Source organism: Homalodisca vitripennis, chromosome X (assembly GCF_021130785.1).
Source record: "Homalodisca vitripennis isolate AUS2020 chromosome X, UT_GWSS_2.1, whole genome shotgun sequence".
NCBI lineage: Eukaryota > Metazoa > Arthropoda > Insecta > Hemiptera > Cicadellidae > Homalodisca > Homalodisca vitripennis.
Window position 1 is genome coordinate 80,548,334 of NC_060215.1, and position 23,253 is coordinate 80,571,586.

The 23,253-nt window shown below is 34.9% G+C and overlaps 1 long non-coding RNA gene across 1 annotated transcript in view; it reads right to left on the reverse strand.

The window, feature by feature from the left end:
- Window positions 1-23,253, reverse strand: part of LOC124369248 — a 50,411-nt gene that overhangs the window by 25,460 nt on the left and 1,698 nt on the right. The window contains exons 2-3 of the long non-coding RNA XR_006923058.1: window positions 19,784-19,908; window positions 7,738-7,950 (exon numbers count right to left, since the gene is read on the reverse strand). This is a non-coding gene — a long non-coding RNA (uncharacterized LOC124369248). The remainder of the gene's footprint in view (window positions 1-7,737; window positions 7,951-19,783; window positions 19,909-23,253) is intronic.

A 23,253-nucleotide genomic window follows, 5' to 3' on the forward strand; every position in this document is an offset into this window, starting at 1 on the left:
AAAGGATGAGTGTTGGGGCATTCGTCCAAAATTTACATTTCGAAAAAAACCCCACACCTAACAGTGAGCACAATGAACGTACACTGTATAGCATCAAGTTGGATAAATGTTGGGCCATTTCTTTGTTACTTATTGAACGTATTTAAATTTGTTCTAAAGAATTTCTGTATGATTATTTTTCAAGGTAACTCTCGTTTTATAACTCAATTCAATCATAGACTTTATGAAACGCAATATGATTTTAGTAACACGTATGAGATTTTGTTTATCTTGACCATTAACAAAATTTGTTACAAATAAAAACCAGCCATTCATGTAGTATTAATCTATTAATAGGAATGTGAACACAATATTTAAATATTAATAATGTGTGTGTGTGTGTGTGTGTGTGTGTGTGTGTGTGTGTGTGTGTGTGTGTGTGTGTGTGTGTGTGTGTGTGTGTGTGTGTGTGTGTGTGTGTGTGTGTGTGTGTGTGTGTGTGTGTGTGTGTGTGTGTGGTGTGTGTGTGTGTGTGTGTGTGTGTGTGTGTGTGTGTGTGTGTGTGTGTGGTGTGTGTGTGTGTGTGTGTGTGTGTGTGTGTGTGTGTGTGTGTGTGTGTGTGTGTGTGTGTGGTGTGTGTGTGTGTGTGTGTGTGTGTGTGTGTGTGTGTGTGTGTGTGTGTGTGTGTGTGTGTGTGTGTGTGTGTGTGTGTGTGTGTGTGTGTGTGTGTGTGTGTGTGTGTGTGTGTGTGTGTGTGTGTGTGTGTGTGTGTGTGTGTGTGTGTGTGTGTGTGTGTGTGTGTGTGTGTGTGTGTGTGTGTGTGTGTGTGTGTGTGTGTGTGTGTGGTGTGTGTGTGTGTGTGTGTGTGTGTGTGTGTGTGTGTGTGTGTGTGTGTGTGTGTGTGTGTGTGTGTGTGTGTGTGTGTGTGTGTGTGTGTGTGTGTGTGTGTGTGTGTGTGTGTGTGTGTGTGTGTTGTGTGTGTGTGTGGTGTGTGTGTGTGTGTGTGTGTGTGTGTGTGTGTGTGTGTGTGTGTGTGTGTGTGTGTGTGTGTGTGTGTGTGTGTGTGTGTGTGTGTGTGTGTGTGTGTGTGTGTGTGTGTGTGTGTGTGTGTGTGTGTGTGTGTGTGTGTGTGTGTGTGTGTGTGTGTGTGTGTGTGTGTGTGTGTGTGTGTGTGTGGTGTGTGTGTGTGTGTGTGTGTGTGTGTGTGTGTGTGTGTGTGTGTGTGTGTGTGTGTGTGTGTGTGTGTGTGTGTGTGTGTGGTGTGGTGTGTGTGTGTGTGTGTGTGTGTGTGTGTGTGTGTGTGTGTGTGTGTGTGTGTGTGTGTGTGTGTGTGTGTGTGTGTGTGTTGTGTGTGTGTGTGTGTGTGTGTGTGTGTGTGTGTGTGTGTGTGTGTGTGTGTGTGTGTGTGTGTGTGTGTGTGTGTGTGTGTGTGTGTGTGTGTGTGTGTGTGTGTGTGTGTGTGTGTGTGTGTGTGTGTGTGTGTGTGTGTGTGTGTGTGTGTGTGTGTGTGTGTGTGTGTGTGTGTGTGGTGTGTGTGTGTGTGTGTGTGTGTGTGTGTGTGTGTGTGTGTGTGTGTGTGTGTGTGTGTGTGTGTGTGTGTGTGTGTGTGTGTGTGTGTGTGTGTGTGTGTGTGTGTGTGTGTGTGTGTGTGTGTGTGTGTGTGTGTGTGTGTGTGTGTGTTGTGTGTGTGTGTGTGTGTGTGTGTGTGTGTGTGTGTGTAAAATTGTTATTGTATCCATTTTTAGAAGCCAAATAAATAATAAAAACCAGTAACGCAACAGATATTAACTTTTCATATTTGTAGGGTAGATTTTTTTATCACTGAGTAAGCTGTTGCAAGAAGTTTCGTAACTATTATACATGATATTAAAACTTAAAATTAGTGCTTGATTCGCAGGGTAGACTTTAAACCAAATTTGTCTCTAAAAATGGTTTAATGTTTGATTTTAATTGATTATTACATGAGACCTATACCTATTGTTTATTATATTGCTTTTAACGGGTGTCCTTTTTCTGAAGTCGAGTATCGCTAATTTATATACTTAAATAAGCTCTGAAAAAAGCGCTTAACCTTTTAATGTTGTAACTCTTTTCAAAGCCATTGGACCATCATACAAATAAAAGTCTAGTGTATTTAAGATGATATGTTTCCCACGAAATATTAAAACTTATTATTCTTAAATGCTATTATTAAGCCTTCGTGATTATTTAATGCTAAGTGAAGATCGTTGTCTCAGTTGAGCCAACAATGTTTATTAGTTTTATTCGTGTTAAAATAAACTACACGCGTTTATGATCGGCCCATTTGGTTTACAGATTTTTGTAAGTCTGCACCCTGCCTGCAGATAATCTAAAGTCGGGCTTGTAAGTAATGTTTGCAATTAAAGATGTTGAGCGTTAAAAGCAATGTTGTTAGTAAATCGCACATGTATCAACGTAATTACGTTTTATATTTTAATCTTACCGGATTAAATATCATAAAATTGACAATGGGTATTAAAAACCCATTCATCTTATCAGTTGATAACATTTCGTTGGAATATGATAATAAAAGCCGATTAAATTTTACAATTCGTATGAAGTTCTCAAAAAAGGAAACAAAAGGTCTTCTACCTCTAAATTAAATCCTAGGGTTGGATCCTACCTTCATTATGAATCCGCCTCAGCAATCTCCTCCTGAAGTATTCCAAAGGCATTCGGCATTGATGGGACCCACTACTGAACGCAACGCACCTATGTGTAGTCGCTGACTCTCTGGCTCTCTAGCTCGCGTACACCGGCATGCCACAAGGTCCCACATCGGAGCCTATAATTTTCCTTATGGGCTATTCAATATTAACGACCCGACCAATCAAACAGTGATTCCAACATGAATAAAAGCTGAGAGAGAGAGATAGAGAAGGGGCATTGATTGGCATTCATGGGTATATCTGTGACGTACGCCCATGTGTTACGTGTTCCGCTCGGCGTAGGGCGCTTCGCGATGTTCAGGTGGTGAATACGACGTCATACTCTGTCACCTGTAGAGCTTCTCTACAGGGAGAACAGCGACTTCGCCGTCTTCCAGCCTCTTAGTGCAGGGACTGACTCGAATTTGGCCATACCTCGAGGTATATCTACTCTAATATGTACCAGACTGCGGTGTTTAAGTTTCTCTATACTACGGTACAGTATAGAAACATGTTTAACCATATTTATACCCAATTATGAGGTCCACAACGATTCCCCCACCCCCAACTGCTCGAGAGTAAATGAAGTGGAATTTTCATATTTGTGAGTAATCCCTCTCTCAAACCCTACCTTAAATGAAACCAAATTTCTATATTGCCCTAAAACAATTTTTTGCATTATAAATTGTCAATGACAGCATTCTTATAAGGTTCTGATATAAACGTAGCTGTTATTAAAACCTCATTTTATAATTCCACATTCAAAAACATCAGCGCGGTGAACCAACCCTACTGCAACCCAAAAATATTTGGTTTAAGACAGGAGAACTTGGGAATAAAGTTAATAGTATTGATTTTAAGTATCGGCTGGCACATACGTTGAATTTCGCTCCAACTAAACTGTAATCCAAACCACGACTTGTGCCTACACGCTTTCACTTCACTGTAATAATCTTACGGTTTCATCAGAATTGTGAGATTCACTCACTCGCCACCTTCTGAGCACACGTAAACATAGGACAAACGATTAGCCGTAGCAACAGCGACAAGAATACGTTTTACCTGATTTTAATCAACCAGCTTAGTTGACAGGATTATCTGATTAAAATCCGTCAATAATTTAATTGTATTGTTAAATAAACAGTAAAGCGTTTACAAGCTACGTGAAAGTATTTCAACAATACGGCATCCCAAGTTTTGTAATAAATTAACTATTGATGTTTTTATACCCCTAATAAATAAAACTGATGCCGAATAATTACTATTGAAGAAATTATTCTTGGCCCAATTAACCTTTGGCCAATGACCGAAGCATCTTGCCTGTACATACTACTGGAATAATATTTTACTGGATAATAGGGCCGGGGACACGACTATGTTGGTTAGTTAGTTAATTAGTGACGGAGACTGCACAGCGTACATTGGCATCATAGTATATAGAGGGTAAATTAAACATGTAAAATAATAGTAGTCTTTTAATTTTAAGAGATTATATGGTATTAGTACATCTGTGTTCTGGGTGTCAAAAGTACTTTCTGGTTGTCAAAAACGAACCTCCAAAACACAGCGTAAGAAATGGATTTCAGTGATCTCTTGTTGCATTCGTGCTTCATTTCTATAGCTAATCTTTTAACGTTTTATATGTATATATAACATGAGAAATATAACATCACTAAAAACGTGCCACATATAAACATAAATTGATAGTTAGTATTTGCTTAAAACAGCTCAAACTTTGCGATTTACATATATTTAAAGTTATACTTTTGATGTTCATTCGGAAATTGTAATTTATAGAATCAAAAGTCTTAATAATTCCACGTCCTTACAAATTAATCGTGGAATTATCAAAATTTGCGTGTACTGTAATTTTGACGAGGTCTATATTAAATTTCAAATATTCAAAACTGACAGCAGTTTAGAGACAACTCAGTACAGTCAGTACGAGTCTATACAAACAATCTAGTACATCCAATTATCAAAACTGACAGCAGTTTAGAGACAACTCAGTACAGTCAGTACGAGTCTATACAAACAATCTAGTACATCCAATTATCAAAACTGACAGCAGTTTAGAGACAACTCAGTACAGTCAGTACGAGTCTATACAAACAATCTAGTACATCCAATTATCAAAACTGACAGCAGTTTAGAGACAACTCAGACAGTGAGTACGAATCTATACAAACAATCTAGTACATTCAATTATCAAAACCCTCATAACAATATTCAACGTGGTTTTTCTTTTCAACAAAACATTTAAAATGGAGGTAAATAAATTTGAATAAATTAAGTTCCCAACAAATTGTAACAAATGATAAGCAAACTTTCATGCTCAATGTTTTTACTGCAATAAGTATAAAACAGGTGAAGAATGGGGCAATAATGTGAAAGGGATTCTGCAATAAACATGATATTAAATTGCATAACGTTCAACTTAAAAAATAGGATTTGTAGTATTTTTACAGCATTTTACAGAACTATACTGCACTCTCACTATTGTACTGCTCACACAACAGTGTCTATCCAGATACAGAGTGTTCGAGACATTCTACTACATCAATTACAAATGGAACGTTGAAGCCCAATTGGCATACATGGGGATGGGATAGGAGTTTCCATGCCTATTTATATTTTAATTGAACAATAAATCACTGAACAGGTCCGAGAACTATAAGCATTTAATAAGGAGGAGGGCTCTACCACACCGCTGTCGTCGAAATCAAAAGAAGGGAAATTGTTTGAAGTTTTTTGATGAAAGGTATTAATTTGTAAGTGAAACTTCCTGAAAAACGGTATATCGAGTCTAGAAAATATAGAAATAAAAACAATATTCTTTTCTTTATTCTATTTAAACAGTGATTACTAACCTATATTATACCTTTCACCTTTCACCACAGAAACTTTATCTCCCCAGATTACGACACAGAATGTTACATCGTGATTGTGAAATTTTAAAAGTGTTTAATCATTTAATATATGTATTTATTTGTTTGGCAGCCTCTGGTTTGTCCTCATAATGTTCAAAATCGACTTAGAATATATTTTTAACAACAATGATTCTAATGGATTCTAACGTGCTAGAGCATTCAAGTATAAAATTTTCTGGTTCAGGATACTACAAACCGAGGTGGTTGAGGCGACGTGTTTTTAAATACGATTAATTAGGTTCTACTGATACACGTTTTTTAATACCAACTAAAACTATTGTTTCGTAGTTGCTAAGTTTTCAATATATCACTCAACTATATAAAAGTAAAATGTCGACAATGTACATACGCCTAGAAGTCATACAAAATTCTTGGAATGTTATAAAGGCCATTATGAGTATTAGGAGAATAAAGTAAATAATACCATAAAATTAAATTTAGAAGGCAAACTTCCTTGAACTGAATTTGACTTGTAATAGAAGAAAGCAATTTCACTTATTCAAAATTACAAATCTCACTAAGACGAAGTATTAATTGTAAACTGAACTCTACGTTATCAGTATAACGATCAGTATTGATAATTACAGCCTGAGTGACATACAGATTTGTACCCCTTACAGGATTATTATTTTCATAAAACTTATTAATATGATAAGTAGCTGAATTTTACGAGTAATTTATGTTTACATGGTACAATAATAGATTGTACTACGCGATGCGCCGGCACGCGTACAAAACTACAGTTGATTGAAATTAAGAATGATGGTTGGTGCTCCCACATGTAATCAATTCGACTGTCTTGTCTCTCATGACACTGAAAAGATTGATAGACTGATGTATTGAGAGTAAGCAGTGTTGTTCAGTCTTTCTTCAGCTTGTGCTTTAGTCTGTAATTCTACAACCTAATTATGTTAACCAACAGGGTTTTGAAAGAATATGTTACTGAGTTTCACCTGCAGATTTTACTTTGTGTAATTTTATCGAATATTGGAAAGGAATTAAACGATCTGTTTATGTATTTTAATCGTTGAATTGTTAGCTGCTTTTTAAAAATAGAATAAAAACAAAAAATGTTTGTTTCTAAATATTTATAAATAAATTCTTTTGTTTTTATTCTATTAAAAAAGACAGCAAACAAATAATTTTCTAAGTCTTAAACTGAGGCATTAGAAGTCGTACAGCTAACGCAAGGGGTTTGGATCTGATGCCCTATTCCAGAAAACTACCCCTAAAGAAGAGTAGTTTACAATAAATAATAAAAGTTAATTCTTTTAAAAATCAAAGATATAAATATAGGCTATATCACATATTTCGTTTCTAAATGTTATAAAAATAGAACTCTGTTATTGAAGTTATTATATGTTAAAGTTAAATGTTGAATATATCATATTGAAGTTAGTATTTTGTGTTTATGCCTACTACAGTTTCCATTTCTGATAAAATATTCAAAAGATTAAATATCTAGATATGCAGCCACATAGACATTTTTTTATTTAAGCCTCTATCAACTATAGGAATGGTATCAGTTACTGATAAGACGATTTAATACGTGACCTGGCACTACTCACATACCAAAAAACGAGTGATAGTTCGAGTTTATGGATTTGTTATATTAGCAAATAGACTAATAGAATCCATCAAATAACAGATAATTATTCAAAGTTGATGTAAAACGTTCCAAAGTATGCAATTATCTGAGTTAAATATTAATCGATTGATGTTTACATAGTTATTGAAGATTTTTTAATTGATAGCATATTACAGCTTCAAAATACAAACGAAAGTGTCTTATCTGCATTAAAATGTTCTAAAAATACTTTAATTATGATCCACTTAGTACTTATCCACAACGAATTCTAACTCGTATACTTACAAGTGTAACTGATGGTGTACAAAGTAAACTACAGTCACAAGATTTATGTTTTAAAAGTAATACGATAAGAAGTTATTGATACAACAAAAGATAGCAGATATTTTATAGACGCGCATAGCTGTCATTCTAGTAATAAGTAGTTACGCTTTTATCAACTTAAGGCAAAGCACCCGAACTCGAGGTCTAAGACATCTGATAGCACGGGAGAGTACATGGCAAGAGATCAGACATGCCGCACGAGACAGACCACTAGTTGATGTAGAAGGTTGCAGATGCATGTACATACCCGGCGACGTCTCCGGCGGTGCCTCGCTCATGACCGACCATGGTGCAGTGCCGCCCAAGACAGGAGTCGGAGCCGGACTGCCATGAGCTTAGCTCGGAGTTGTGCGGCTTCGCAGGAAATCGATATCAGCCCTGGTTGACCGCAACACAGGCCTACTACTCTTGTCTGTGCCGGACTGTCCCCGAGCCACACAGTCACCGGCCCTGCCACTGCCTGCAACAATTAAATAATCACTTGCCCTCATTGGGCACCAGTACACAAATAGTCGCTTGGCGGCGCGGCGTCGGCGTTGTGCACGCAATGGAAACTTTTCGTGATCAAGCGTTTACTTGAAGTTCTCCTTGAAATTTTTGATCCTGAAGAACTGTGGTACAACAGGACCGCAACGACCACGACCACTTCTTTACCACCCACATTGAACAACCGTTTTGGTGATCCAATTTGTCGGCAGTTGTCCAAAGTTGAAACAGGTTCATTGTGACTCCGAGTCAATTTCTAAGAGATATGTCGTTATTAAAGGAATGCATTGAAATTCGACTTACCCATACTGGACATGTCACAAATACCAGAATGTTATAGAAATGTGGTCATATCAGATGCAATGACTATTTACAAACAAGATTTATGTAAAGTAAACACATATGGTAAGTTAGAACATTTCACAGTTCACATTTATTTTAAAAATTTCAGTTTCTCTTGAATTTGAAGTGAAAACAGTTTTATACGATGCACGAACTGTGCAAATTGAGTACAGAATTTAATGCAGTTAGTTACGAAAATTACCAACATATAAATATAGTTGTAAGTGTTACACAGACAAACCAAGAGAATGCATCCTGTCAGCCAAGTTTGGCTATAGTGTGAAACACAGAACGGGCCAATTTACCTTATAATAACCAAAATCGGGTGTTTCAGTTTGGCGCTCCCACCGTCGATTGAAGACCACTCTAAGAAAGAAAGAAATCTTCAACCACGGAAATTTGGTGGGAGCCAAAAAGGAAGGTCAGATAAAGGATTAAATATTTAAAGTTATAAAAAATGTCATTAATGAATTAATGAATTGATGAAATGGTTATATATATATATATATATATAATGTACATATAAATATATACATATTATTTTTGTTTCAGATTGACACACTTAAAACTAAATATCAGATTCGTAAAAATTAGTTATGACAGCGTCAATCAACGAGATAAACAAACCTAAAGTAGCTATTTTCAGTATCTTTGTCTCGTTAGCTGACGATGGTATATTATTTATCTGTCGCGTGTTTGGCGGTTTGTTTTCAGTGAATCAGGCTAATACTATGACATATTAAAAGTTTATAGTTTGACATTTTAACTACCCTCTCATTTCGACCTCCTCCAAAATTAGCGTGACTGGCAATCAATTCCTTTCTTGGAGTAAATTCCTTTATAGATTTTACGTCAAATCGACTAGTGTTCTTAGAAAATACAAACTTTTCACGCCTACCTAACTAAACTGACAGTCTACAACGACCAAACAGTGAAATAAACGCACCGTCATTAATCTTTCTATTCATAATTAGTATTGAGGAGGCTAATAATAAATTATCCTTAAAGTATAACATTTATAATTAAAAACACACGTATTTCGTTGTAATTAAAATTGCATTTCCTCAACTATTATGTTTTTTTGTTTTGGCCTTTTTATAAATCGGTAAAATTTGTCTAAACGTGCCACCAAAAAGCAAAACATGCATGCAAGTGATGTTATTCTTATAGCAAACAAACTCGCTGCGGGAAAATTAGAAATGGTAAATATACTGACTACTGAACTTAGTTTATCTGCGAAAATAAATTTTTACAATGGCATGCTCTTCCCAGTTTGGATGGCAGCTAATGAAACTTCCTAAAGTCATCGACAATTCTTTTATTTAACAGATATATCTCAATGGGATTAGACTACTTTGTAAATGAGTGCAAATGACGATTTGTTTTGTAATTACTCTGCATAAGCTTTTTAAAATAAGCACAGTAACTGTTTGTGCTTAATGAATTGTTCCGGTCTATTTCCAGGCCAGCTAGAAATATTTTTAAATTATGAAAAAGTAATTGCAACTTCATATATGGGGTATTGCGCGTTATGTAAAAACTTTGATGATCGCGATAAATTATGCAATATGAATATTATAAGCATAATATTGTTTCTACACCCGTCTTGGGTTTCAGTATCACTTACTTGAGCTCAATAACTGACTAACAGGTCGTGTTTGTGCAGAAAGAAAATAGTTTTTTCTTCATCACTCCACTCTCCAGACATGTCCGTTCAGAAGAATACTCCATAATAACCTTAAATGTGGGTATTTATAATCATCTGAAAATGCTACAAACTAACTGAACTATGGACTACACAGTTTAATATCTGATGTTCCGATATACCAATTCCAATAAGGGATTTTCACTCTTGGCCGGCGATACTTCCAGGATTGTTTTTCTCTCCGAAACAATGTTGTCCTACTGACCGTAGGACAACAAATGTTGTTCAACCCAGGTAGTTTACAGGGACGGTTAATAGTATCTTGTTGTGTGACAGAAGTAGAATTTCTATAGCTGTAGGGTGGTGAAGAGTATGTTGTTTACTAGGAATCTCTTTTATTTCAGGAAATCTGATCTGGAAGTATTCCTGAAAGTGTTTGGTTCGAGGTTTGCGTATCTGGGCACAAATTCTCTTTATTTTCTTACAACTGCTTGTCTTTTTAAGCATTACTATTTCCTCAAAACAAAAAACCAGGATTACCAAATTTTCTCGAAACGCAGTTGAGGAAAATTAATTTAATCTACGAGTACTGTAACATCTTGATGATGGTCGGCTTTAATGGCTTAGGTTATGTCTTTCGATGAGTACTCCATTTTTATTGTTTTTATTTCAGTGCAAGAATGGATTCTTTTATAAGATTTATGGATTATTTGAATTTATCACAGACCTATAGAGATCAAAATGTTACTTCATCCTCACTATCTATAAATCCTCTGGCGTTATACAGCGTTGTCTGCATAAACGGAGACCCTTCATTTTTTTATAGAGACATTGAAAATACATAAGTAGAGGTATAAAAATGGCTCACTTCCATAGTCGTTACATTGAATAGTCGCTAATCTGGAAATTACCTCGGGAAACTCCCAGGTTTTCTGATATCTTTAGATAGAAATCACTGCGTTAAAACATTTATAAACACTGCTTAGAAGCTGGACTTGTCTAATGTTTTAAAAATGTCTTAATTGAGTACAAAACCACTGTACGTTTGAAACTTAAAACACAAAACCTCACTGTTATAAAACTCTTAATTCGGATGATGAATTGTGAAACTAAATGATAACAACAAAATATAAAATCAACAAATTGTTTAAAACAGGGTAAAACATAATTTAACTAGTACACCTTTTATTGAAACCAATGATTACTATTTTCTGGAACAATTATATATGTAACGTTTCCTTACTGGATGACATGAACTCCCAAGCCTGATACAGCAGACACGATGAGATAGAAGGATGATGATTTGTTCTGGTAATCAGACACGGCCTCAGGGCTGCTTGTCGACTCCTTGCCGTCCAGTAAAATGTCGTTCCGGTTAGAGAAATGGAAACACTGATGTATAGCACTGCTTGTAGAACAGTAAACCCCAACCATTATTGTTGTCGCTGGACATTGGCGTTCAGGCAATAGTTCTTGCACTTTAGGGGGTTTGACGTCCAACCAACATCAGTTTGGCATAGTCAATAAGGAATGGACTAATAAAACAAAGCGACGCTACCTGTCATGCCACGGCATAAATCTAATGAAACCACGTGTAACCATAATTGTAAAATACAATTAACAACAGAATTTTTCTAAAAATCAGATAAGTCTACGAGGGCTTAAATTCTGAAGAACTCATAAATGTTGTTATAGTTATAACATCCTGCTTATTCACAAAGAAACGTATAGGGTGAAAGATGGAACGGAGGATGTGTCGGATGTGACCGACACCAAGTCGGTTGGTCAAGCGAGGGAGGCCACTATTGTATTCCAATCTGGGGAGTGTAACGATAGCTCCAGACATTCTGATTCATCTCCTGAATGTTGTGAGTCACCTTATAAACTAAAACAAGGCGGCGAATTATTTTATTGGACCATAAATTATGTTCTCGAATAAAACATTATTCAAAACCAACTGTTTCGGAACTTTGTTGCAATTTATCGCAACATCTAGCAGCTAAAGAAGCAATCAAAACTATTGATAAACATTGAAATTATGGAAAAAGATGATCCATTGTATAGGTTTTCCAGAAAAGTATGTTTTTTAGCATAAGATAATTTTATGCCACTGACAAAGCGTTAGAACAGTTTTACAGCTCATGGACAATGGACGAGCTAACACCCATGACGGTTTAATCAACGAAGCGGCCTACCTCGGTTAAATTTGGCTATAGAGGAAATGAAATACGGACAGTTAGAAATGGTGGTTCAAGTACGGAAGTGTATGACTTTGTAGTTCATTTTGTTTTATAAGCAGTCGTTCCCTCGGAGAATAAGTTCCAAAAACAATATTTCCACAATCCCGAAAGACGGGTTAAATTCATCTTCATGTGTAACGTCAACTAATCAGTATATTCTTTGTTTGAAGGTTATTTTTGACGATGGAAGGATTGTGAAGGAAACAGGATTTTTTCCGGACATTTGCCATCGTTCAGTGAAACTAGAAATTATGATTTCTTGTATATTTACCAAATCTTGCATGAATAAAAATCGGATTTCAACTGTAATACAATGTAACGCAAGGTATATTAATCAATTATGCAATGAATAATGCCAGATTTAAATTAATGTGTAATTTTATTTCTATTATTCGTAAACATATATATTATAATTAAATTAAATTACGATTATTTTGATATACATTTAAAGTTTTATTTTTTAAGGATCGGAGAGGCCCTTTTAAACCTTCTTCTGTCCTTCCTCATGGGCCACTGACCTGTGCAAGGATCTTATAAAACAGATTAAGGGTTGAGAGTCGATATACGGAGGCGGATGAAAACGTTTTGAAACTAAGTTATAAAGAAAGCAGGACTGGCTTATCTATTAGCCCGATTCCTTATCTTATCTCTCTAAGAGAATGCACTCCTAATATCTAGAGGAAGGGGTGCAAATGTGGAAACATGAGGGTAATGTGGAAACGTCAAGTATCTCGACTTCAGGGAGATTGCCGTAAATATTCACTCTAGTTCCTATTTTAAACGGTACAGCGCTAGGAGTTAGTCGGGCATTGTAGTTGATGGTGGTGCATCGGCCTCTGTTTCGTGAATTTCCAAAAGTTTTGGAAGGTAAGTTTTAGATATTAGTTAGTATATCTTATCATAGAGATAGCGTAGTGCGTATCATCGTATTGGAAAAAAGGGAGCTGTATGGAAGTTATTGTTGGGTTTCAATGAATATGTAAGCTAACTTTTTCTTGAATTAACTCGTAAAATCCAATATGGCTAAAGTGCGGCTAACCTGGAAACATGTATATGGGAGGCAATTGGAAACGTTTCCACATTACCCACATCATATGCATTGTTTCTAATATGCTATGTGCTTCTGTTTTAGATGCCAAGGAAGCACATCGGGCCGAGGCGAAAGTCTCTTTTGAAGAAGTGGGATCCTGTAAAATATGATTAAAGCTATAACAGCATACAGGGAAAAATAAGATGGGATTAAGAAAAGTGTGTAAAGGAGTTTAAAGTACCCCAGACAACACTTCAGCGATTCGTCAAGAGTGGTCTATCACCTGAAGAATGTGTTGGTTTAAAAGTAGGACGTAAACCTGTCCTACCTGATTACTATGGAACAGCAGTTGATGGAGTTTTTGGTCGAAATGGATCATCGTTTTTATGGCCTTACTAAGTTTGATGTCAAAAAGATAGCTTATCAACTAGCCCTAAAGAATAATATCAAGCACCCATTTACCTCAATGCAACTGGTAGGGCTTGGTTTGATCTTTTTATTAGGCGACACAAAAACAAAATCACAATTCGCAAGCCTATGGGAACCTCATTTTCACGTGCCAATGGGTTCAATAGGGAAGCAACAGGCAAGTTTTTTGACTTTCTGGAAGCTGAGTACGACAAGCACAATTTCACAGCTGATCGTGTCTACAACGTGGACGAAAACCAGACTAACTGTAGTCCAGAGCAAGATACCTCATGTAGTAGGGCTTAGAAGTAAACGTAAAGTGGGGGGCAATTACAGCAGCTGAACGAGGTTCGCTGGTGACTGTGATATGCTGCATGAGTGCCGGTGGAAGCTTCATTCCACTGATGATCTTTCCCAGGAAGAATTGGACAGATACTCTAATGAAAGGAGCATGTAACAAACGCCTGCATTTTGATAAAGTGTCGGATGCTGAAGAACACAACGAATCCATATCTTCAGGAGAGTCCAATCTAGAACTTCCAGCTGGTGTAGAAAAAACCCTCTGATGAAGATGCCCTGTGCATATTTTGTGGCGATCCATTTTCAAAAGATGTGCATGGTGGAACTATGGATCCAATGTCAGTTTCTGTGATGAATGGATCCACTCTGAATGTGCCGGTGTGGAAAAAGACATTTATGTTTGCGATTTCTGCAAGTAAGGACTATGTTGACTATGTGAACATATTGAGACTATGTTAAATAAAACTTTAGAAAAATTTAAAGACTTTTAAATTTAAAACTCATCCAACTTTGTAATAAATTAAAATATGTTTTATTTATTTTTCCTTATCTAAAATTTTTTCTATCAATAAAAAACAATTAAAAAAGAATATAATGTGCAAATTTCAATATTCCTACTTGTTTAAGACATTATTTACTGTACATTTGGGATGTTTCCACATTACCCACACTTTTTTTTAACAATCTGAATTTGTAGTAAGTTTGCTAAACATTTTTATAGTTTTTAAGTACATGGATTTTGCAATTATGGTTGATGATTATCTGTTATCAACATTACAACGTATTAAAAGGTAATTTTTCAGGTTGAAAATAACAATCCTCTGATTTTTTACTAATTAAAAATGAACAGGGTTTCCACATTTGCACCCCCTCCTCTACTCATTTGGTTCAGAGTTTTTCAGCTGCTTAACAAACATGGCAGATTCCAATGAGTTTAAATCTGAGTACCGCAGTGCAATCATATGTTTATGTAAATATAGGAGTTCCGCGAAGGAAATTTACGAAAGAATGATGAAATTGTGCGGTAAGAAATTTCTTTCTTTTTCTTACAATAACTCGGTGGTTCAATGAGTTTAAGCGTGAACGCGAAACCATGGAAGAGGACCCACGGCCAGGGAGCCCTTCCACCTCGACTGACCCAGATCATGTTGCCCATGCTGAAGCAGTGATTTAGAAATATCGGCGGTTATAGGTTTCTGAAGTTACTATTAAACTAAATATATCCTATGGCAGTGCATTCACAATAATTTATTATTACGTTCTGGCTATGTCCTAAGTCTCAGCCAGATGGTTGCATAGAAACCTCTCCATTCATCAGTGTCATCATCGTGTGACTTCCTCTCTGGAGCTTATTCACTTCTATTACAATTACCCAGAAGACTTCATGACCCGACTAGTTACTGGAGATGAAACATGGCTTTACCAATGGGTCCGTGAAACCAAGCTGCAGTCCATGCAGTGGCAGCGTAAGAAATCTCTACCCCTAAGTTCATAATTGTAATCAAATGACTTTATTTGTATCATAATCATAATGTACGAGGGGTGAATCCAAAATCAGTCAGAAAAATGATAGCCACATTTTTCTGGGATTCCAAGTGTATACTGATAATTGATTACCTTGTCAACAGAAATACAATAACAGGAGTATATAATGCTGAACTACTCCAGAATTTAAGACAAGCCATACTGGAAAAGAGACTAGGGATGACCAGCAAATGTGTTCTCCTGCTGCACGACAACACTCCAGTTCATCAGTCTTGTGTTTCGAGCAGCTCAACCACTCACCCTACATTCCAGATGTGGCACCTAGTGATTATGTCCTGTTTCCCAACTTTAAAAAAACAGCTTAAAGGAAGAAGATTTGAAGACTTGGAATCCGTGAAAGCTGCTATAGAACAGTAGTTTGCGGACCAGGAGGAAACATTTTTTTACGAAGACGTAAGTAGTCTTCCGAACTGGTTGATTATACTTAATCAATTAAGGGATTATTATGTAGAAAAATAAATTAGTTTCATATTTTTTATGCCTTTCTTTATATCTTAGTTACAAAACTGTTTGATCCTTCCTCGTAGTACGAGTACAAGGTCGATGGTACTGACAAAAAGAGCTAAGATCACAGACAGGATTTGAACCTGCATTATCTAGCTCAGATTCAAAGTCCTTAGATCTTAGACCTTAGGGCCATCGGCACTCTATTGTATCCAGTTTCGATGCCAAGCACGCTGCTGCACTCCACGATTCGCTTGTCGAACTACTGGACTGGTCAGAGTTTTGTCCCGCTTGATCTTAAGTTATTATATTGTAGTACAGCTTACAGTCTGTAGTTGTAGAACCACATCTCTGGATGTTCCCTCTGGTTTTCATATGAACTAACCCTTGAACTGAAGGCAGTGTACAGTTGGCCAAGGGTGAGCAGTCACTACTCAGCTTCATGCCTTAACTAGAAACTGTGGATGTTTGAACTGGAAGTGGTGGCCCGATGGGCTGAGAGGAATGGAGAAATAAATACACTTTCAATTTGGAAGACACACTTTTCACACCAGTAAACATTGTATTTTCTAAAACATATTTATTTTATTATTGATCTTCATGTACTGATGTACAGCTTCAGTTGATTGAGGTTTTACAATAGTGTGTAGGCAGTATTTCAATGAGCCTCCCAGTGGAGGGGGTGTTAAGTGAGCGGAAAAAATTATCAAAATGTTAGGTTAAGTCCTTTGCTTTCACCACAAAGTCAGCAAACTCATATCTCACTAGCTGAGTAGGCAAGTTCTCTGACAGTGTGTTACTGGAAATTATGTAATCGTGTTTAATGTATGCCTTTTCTTCATTTTCAAGGTGGACAGTAAGATATAATACAGGTGGAAACGTTCATGAATAGAAAAGCTCAATATCCATCATACCACCTCAGAGCTGCAAATGAAGCACCCAGCATCAAATTAATACACCTCATACCTCATCCAATTCCTCAATGGTGAATAATGCTAATGCCTAGTCAGTCCGTGCATTCACACATTTACATATGGACTTTATTTCAAAGAGTTGTATTATCCAGCATTGATATGAGCCCATGTGACAGGACAGGGTTAAAGGACTCTACCCTGAGTTTGCAAAATACTATCATATAATACTTAGGCTTGAAATCTCGTAGACTGGATCATATTCAATATTACAGATGTCGACACGTTTGACTTTGTTGATTATATCAACCTTAATCTTTTTCTCTAATTCTGAAAAATATGTACATCAAATATGTTTTCTGTCACTTCACATGTGACATCTGGTAGCTCTAAAAGTGCTGCTCTTAATAAGAGTTTGTATTATGTTTCATTTTTTAAATTAAATATCTGCTTTATCATGTCATGCCTATTCTGAAGACTTTGACCTTCTTTTTAAATTGCATTGATTTCTAACTATTTTGTATTATATGTAGACATAACAAAAAGGTGAAGATGGTTCTTTACAAAATGATGGCAGGAGCATTAATATTTTGTCCATTCAGAAAGTTGACTGTCAGATATTATTACAGAGGCACTTAGGTGCACAGTCTTTGTAACTCAATGAAATCTAGTTACCAAAGTCTAGAGCCAAAAATTCATTAATGAGAATGATGTTGAAGTATCCATCTATTTCATGGCAGAATATCCGTACTGAAAGGCATTGTAGATACAATTTGTCTTTTTGATCACACTTACCTAATGTGTCTATTATGCAGTAAGATTTTATTCGTTTAAACTTCGAGACTTCTTTGAGTTCGAGACTCTTGCATTAGAGTGATGGAACCTCTCAGCACGCCTGCAAGAACTCTGTCAGTGTTGATTAATACTTGGAATTCTTACTGACCCTCAGGAGGGTATTTGAGCGTGGACTTGAAATTCTGAACAAACTAGTTGTGTTGAACCCAAACTAGCTGTGTATTGAACCTACTCAATTGTATTTATTTATGTAAATAGAATAAAAATATGTAAGTTAGATGTGTTGGAGTACTTAAATGTATGTATTTTATCAACATATATAAAAGCCATATACTACTGATTGTCTCACCATTAAATCTGCAAAACTACAGGACAAATTTACAAGAAATTTGTTACACAAGTTCGTCTTACCTCTTTGGTGCTTGCTAGAAAACAGTTTTGAAAATTTTGCAGCCTAACCGAGGAAATCCATTAAAAATCTAAATACTTTAGTGACAATTTTTATCACATTCAGAATTTTTAAAACAATAAATTACTATTAGGGTCCCACGTGAGTCCTATAGATACACTAAAGAAAGTTTGGTCATGTTTCTAGCCAACATTGGAAATCCACAAAAAACCGTAATAATTTATTAACAATTATTATTACATTCAGAATTGTTAAAAACATTAAATCACTATTAGCGTCTCACATGGGTCCCATAGATACATTCAATATAGGTATTTTTGCATGTTCTCAAAACCAATCACGAGAACTCATGGAAAACAGCGATATCACTCACGTAAACTCAACACTTTTTGTTATTATTGGATACCGAGGTTTGAAATATGGATTGGAAATTGAAAGTTTCCTTACAATGATGACTGTAGTGGTATTCAATGATGTCCATATTTGAATCCATGAGATTATGGGTCTGGTGCCGAGAGGAGAGTTAGGGTAAGAAAACAGTGAGTTTTTCTAATGTCTGTCACAGATTTTAGCGTTGTTAAAACAGTTTGAACTACAACGGAACTCTAGTCATTCATTTGTTTATTGACAACAATAAATTTCTTTTTAATTAGCTTTGATGTAATAAAACAAATACTATTCGGTACTTATATATAATCAGTTTTCAATGTTAAAACCCTACACTTTAGATTTGTAAATTCAATCAAAAATATTCTCCATGAAGGCTAAAAGAACTGCAAAATATTTACATTACACTTAGAAAGCTGTGTATAACATATTACATAATAGACATATAGAGATTAGACTGTCACAGCAGTAGTAGACTACAGTTTATTCAAATATTTAAATTCTACATATTAGGAAATACAAATGTCATGTTAATTACATGTTAAGCATAGCTACGTAGAGAACTAAACATAAATAATGTTCTTAAAACATATGAGAATGAAAACACTAAAGCATCATGTGACAGGAAGAGGTCTGTAAGATAGTCGGCTGTATTAAAATTCAGGTGTCATCTATTCTATTAATTAACTTAATTCTTAAATGACTATAGTATAAACATAGTCTTTTGCAAGCTGTTTTTGATGTATTTGGCTAAATTTGTAGAAATGTTCCAAAATGATCAGTGATGTTTATAAACAGAGTGCCTCTGATTGATACTCTTAGATGATTAGAGATTACAATTACTATTTATTAGAAAGACAGATAATGCAACATCAGTTCTTTTTCTTATTTAACTTTTAAACCTCCTGATTTACTATTTAGAACTCACCAACTTGTTTCAACAAACAAAGGTGGTAAGACACAATAATGAGAGCATTAATAAGTAATAACGGAAGTAACATATTGCCTTATTAACATTCAACTATTGTGTTTATGCATTAAAATGTATTTTTATAGAGCTTACTTTGATAACTTCACTGGTTATAATAATCTATGTTCATATCAGTTGTTGAGATTCATGAATAAAATATGCAAAGTAGAATACAAATTCTTTGACTTTAATAATTTCTGAAATTTAATGTTAGTTTTTACACACATTTGTTTCAATCAATTCCTAAAGAAATAATTACAATGTTTATCTCCGTTTTAATATGTTTATTAATTTTACTCACCAAAAAGCAGCAGTTGATTTCACAATTGCACAGGGACGATCCACAGAACACATAAGGAGCAAACAATAAACGCAACATACCTACAGGGTGGTCAAGCGGCGATATTCAATTCCATCCCTTTTATTTGTTTAATTGGAAAATTGATTACTGTGCATGTTTAGTAGCAGCTTTATTACACTTTCATTCACTCTTCTAGTCTTAATCACTGAAACACAGACATAACCCTACAAATGAGACAATTACTTAATCAGTTCGAGATAAGACTACACAGTGTGCATCCCGGCTAACTAAAGCAAATTAAATGTATTTATTATATTTAATGGTAAGGCACAATGACTGTCTCTTAGATTAAATATTATTAAAATAAATTTTTACAATTTGTACTTTTACCATAATGTAGGAAAATAAATATTATTTTTTATACAAAAACTTGGCTGTTATATAATTATCCAAAATTTAGTTTATGTATGAGAGGATTTAGAACATTTTACAATACATCATTATCATTCAAGACATGCCAACGACTTAGATTAACCAAATCTGCCTACAATTAGATTAACTAAATACAGCAAGAGTTGTAAATACTTGCAAATCATGCTCTTTGACAAAATTCCTAAAGAATAGAGAATATTAGAGTTAAAAATCATCAAAACCAAAATTTCCAAAAGGCTCACCACTCAAGGTTCTTACTCTGTAACTTTGACCTCAGAGGTGGATATCAATGTTTAAACTTCTTGTTACACTGTATTTTGTACATTGCTGTTATATATGTGTTTTATAATTGGTTTTATCCATTCTGTCATGGAAATCACAATAGAGTGATTCTGAATCTGTGTTAAACTACAATTTCAAACTAAATGAGTTGTGAAAAGCTTTTTCATTAAATAGTATTAAAATAAAGTTTTAACGTTTACTTAATACAATAATTTATGTATTTTAATATAAGCAACATATTATTATTGCTAAGTGCTAACATACATATTTAGGGAATAATATTGTAGGTTCTGCCCAAACTGTCTGTGAAAACATTCTCTGAAAAAATATAATTTAACTAACATGTTTATCATCATATAAAGTCTATATTAAATGCATTCATTGTTTTTAAAACTCAAACAAAAACAATAATATTTGTTCAAGAATACATACAAGAATAGTTACTTTCACCTATTTTTCTTATATCTTTTGTTTAAAGTTTGTTTTTGATGATGGAAGGATTGTGAAGGTAACATGGTTAATTTTTTAAACATTTGGATATTTGCCATTGTTCAGTGATACAAGGAATCAGTAACACAACCTTTCTGATGCTTGCAGTTATGTGTAAAGTTATTTATCAACCTGAGAATGAGGTCAGATTGCAGATCTCAAAATGTTATGTTAATAATTTCTTTTATCACTGAAAGATGAAAAAATCGTTAAAATATATCCGTAAAAATCCTTTCTTACAATTCCTTTCTTATTATTCTTTCTTTATATTTTATATTTTGATAGGATGTGCACTGCTGTCAACAATACAGAGCCCTGTTTGACTCACTCAAATTTCAGATGAGAAAGTTGAAACGATTATCTGACCACACCCAATCCCTGCAATTCTCTTTGCTGTTTTATTTCATCTTGTACAACTCATGGCTGCCTCTAAGAATCCTACTCGTGAAACAATCAAACCCAGAATTGGTACTCACCAATTATGATGGAGAGATTTGGCAGAGGCGTGGTCATGAGCTGGCGGGAGAATAACATCAAAACTGAAGAACAAGGAGGGGAGGAGGAAGTCGAGGACGGGATTTCGAAAAAGGAAGTTCGGGAGTGCTAGTGCTTGTGTTTGTGTGCGGAAAAATATCTCTAGGCGTAATAAGTGTGAAGTGGAATAAAATGTAAGTAATTTTAGGAACTTAGTATATATCAGGGTTCATTAATCATTTACAATTCCATATCTATTTAAATGTTCACAATTTCGAAAATGTAAATTCATGTAAATGTTTAGCTATTTTAAAAGAAAATTTCTCACGTTAGTCCATGAATTCATAATTATTGCAACACTACAAAATTACTAGTAAATGTTATAATAAATTAAATTAAAAATAAATTGTAATGAATAATTTAATATTAAATATGTCTTCAAAGTATTAAGGTATTAAAACTTGTGCTTAATATGTCGGTTGACGCAATCAATTGTTAATTAAAAATTTTAATAAATTTAATGAGATGTTGTCACAAATAAAATATGTGTTGGTTCATTTGAGGGTATTGTACTGCCAATCTAACCTATTATTAAATCCTCTCACAGCAACCCTTGCTCATAATATGTCACAACCTTAATCTTAAACTAAACCAAACTTAACAACCTTACAGAGTACATTGAAAATATCAGTTCTCTTCAACTATAAGTAAGAGCATTTCGAGTATAAGCAATGTGCTCCTTGTCCCAATCGGAAGAAGGCAAGCTGGATGATTAGAAATGATGATTTATACAAGTTTTATAGCTTGCAAAGTATCAAATATGAAAGTGGACTCCTAGTCCATCATAGCACATAGTAGCATGGATAAAGGCCATAGACACGTCCTTGGAAGTAACAACCGTTGTTGAACCAAACATTATACAAAGCAATAATATCTCAGCTTTCCATATGTTATGTTACATAGCATAAACTAGTGATAAAAATAAGAAATGTGAAATGGGCATAACATTTGTATGTGTTAATGTAAATATACCATAAGCTACTATTGTAACCTTTGGTAGCAAATGTGTTATTGCACATCTGGGAATCCCCAGGGAATAAACGCACCCTCTCCCAACGCAAATTGGATAGCTATAAATATAGCGGTTTTTATAAAAGTTTGTTGGCTGGAACAACAGCTATAAGGCTGCATTTTGCTTTTTTGAAGGAAGCCAATGTGCTGTTACCTTTCCACCTGATCTAGGGTTGTCTGAAGATCCCACTTTGTCTCAGCAATCAAGAGTAGATTGTAAGTGAAAGCCAAAGAACTGATCTGCTAACTCTAATGTCATAAAGCCAATGTCAATATACCCCTGAAAATGAAATTCACAATGAAGTAAAATAAAATTGATGACATTGTAACTTCCTGTCTTACACCATAGCTACACAATAAACCCACAACTCCTTGCCTGCCTCTTGCTTGAAACAGGTTGAACTTTGTTCATAGAGGCTTGTCATGTACTCTCTTACTCATATGTCACCTAAAGATATAAATAAATGTTTGGATGTTATAAATCCTAACTCCGAACTACATAACTCTATATAACTATAACTGAACTCTGAATGGAAACTTTATGATAAATTGTCACATGCTAAAATAAAGAGTTAATATTATTTTTTAATTTAATACAATTTAACTTTTCAAGACTTTTTGCTGCTATTACATTTATTTGCCAAATAAGGTGTTTACGCGCCTTAATGTTGAATTTATATGGTACTTAAATTTGTTAACTTTTCTAGATTTCTGTGAGCAAGTATATTGATTACGTCAAATAAGAATTTTGTGCTCTTTGATGTTCAAATAATTCAGTACTTAAATTTGTTAATGTTTCTTA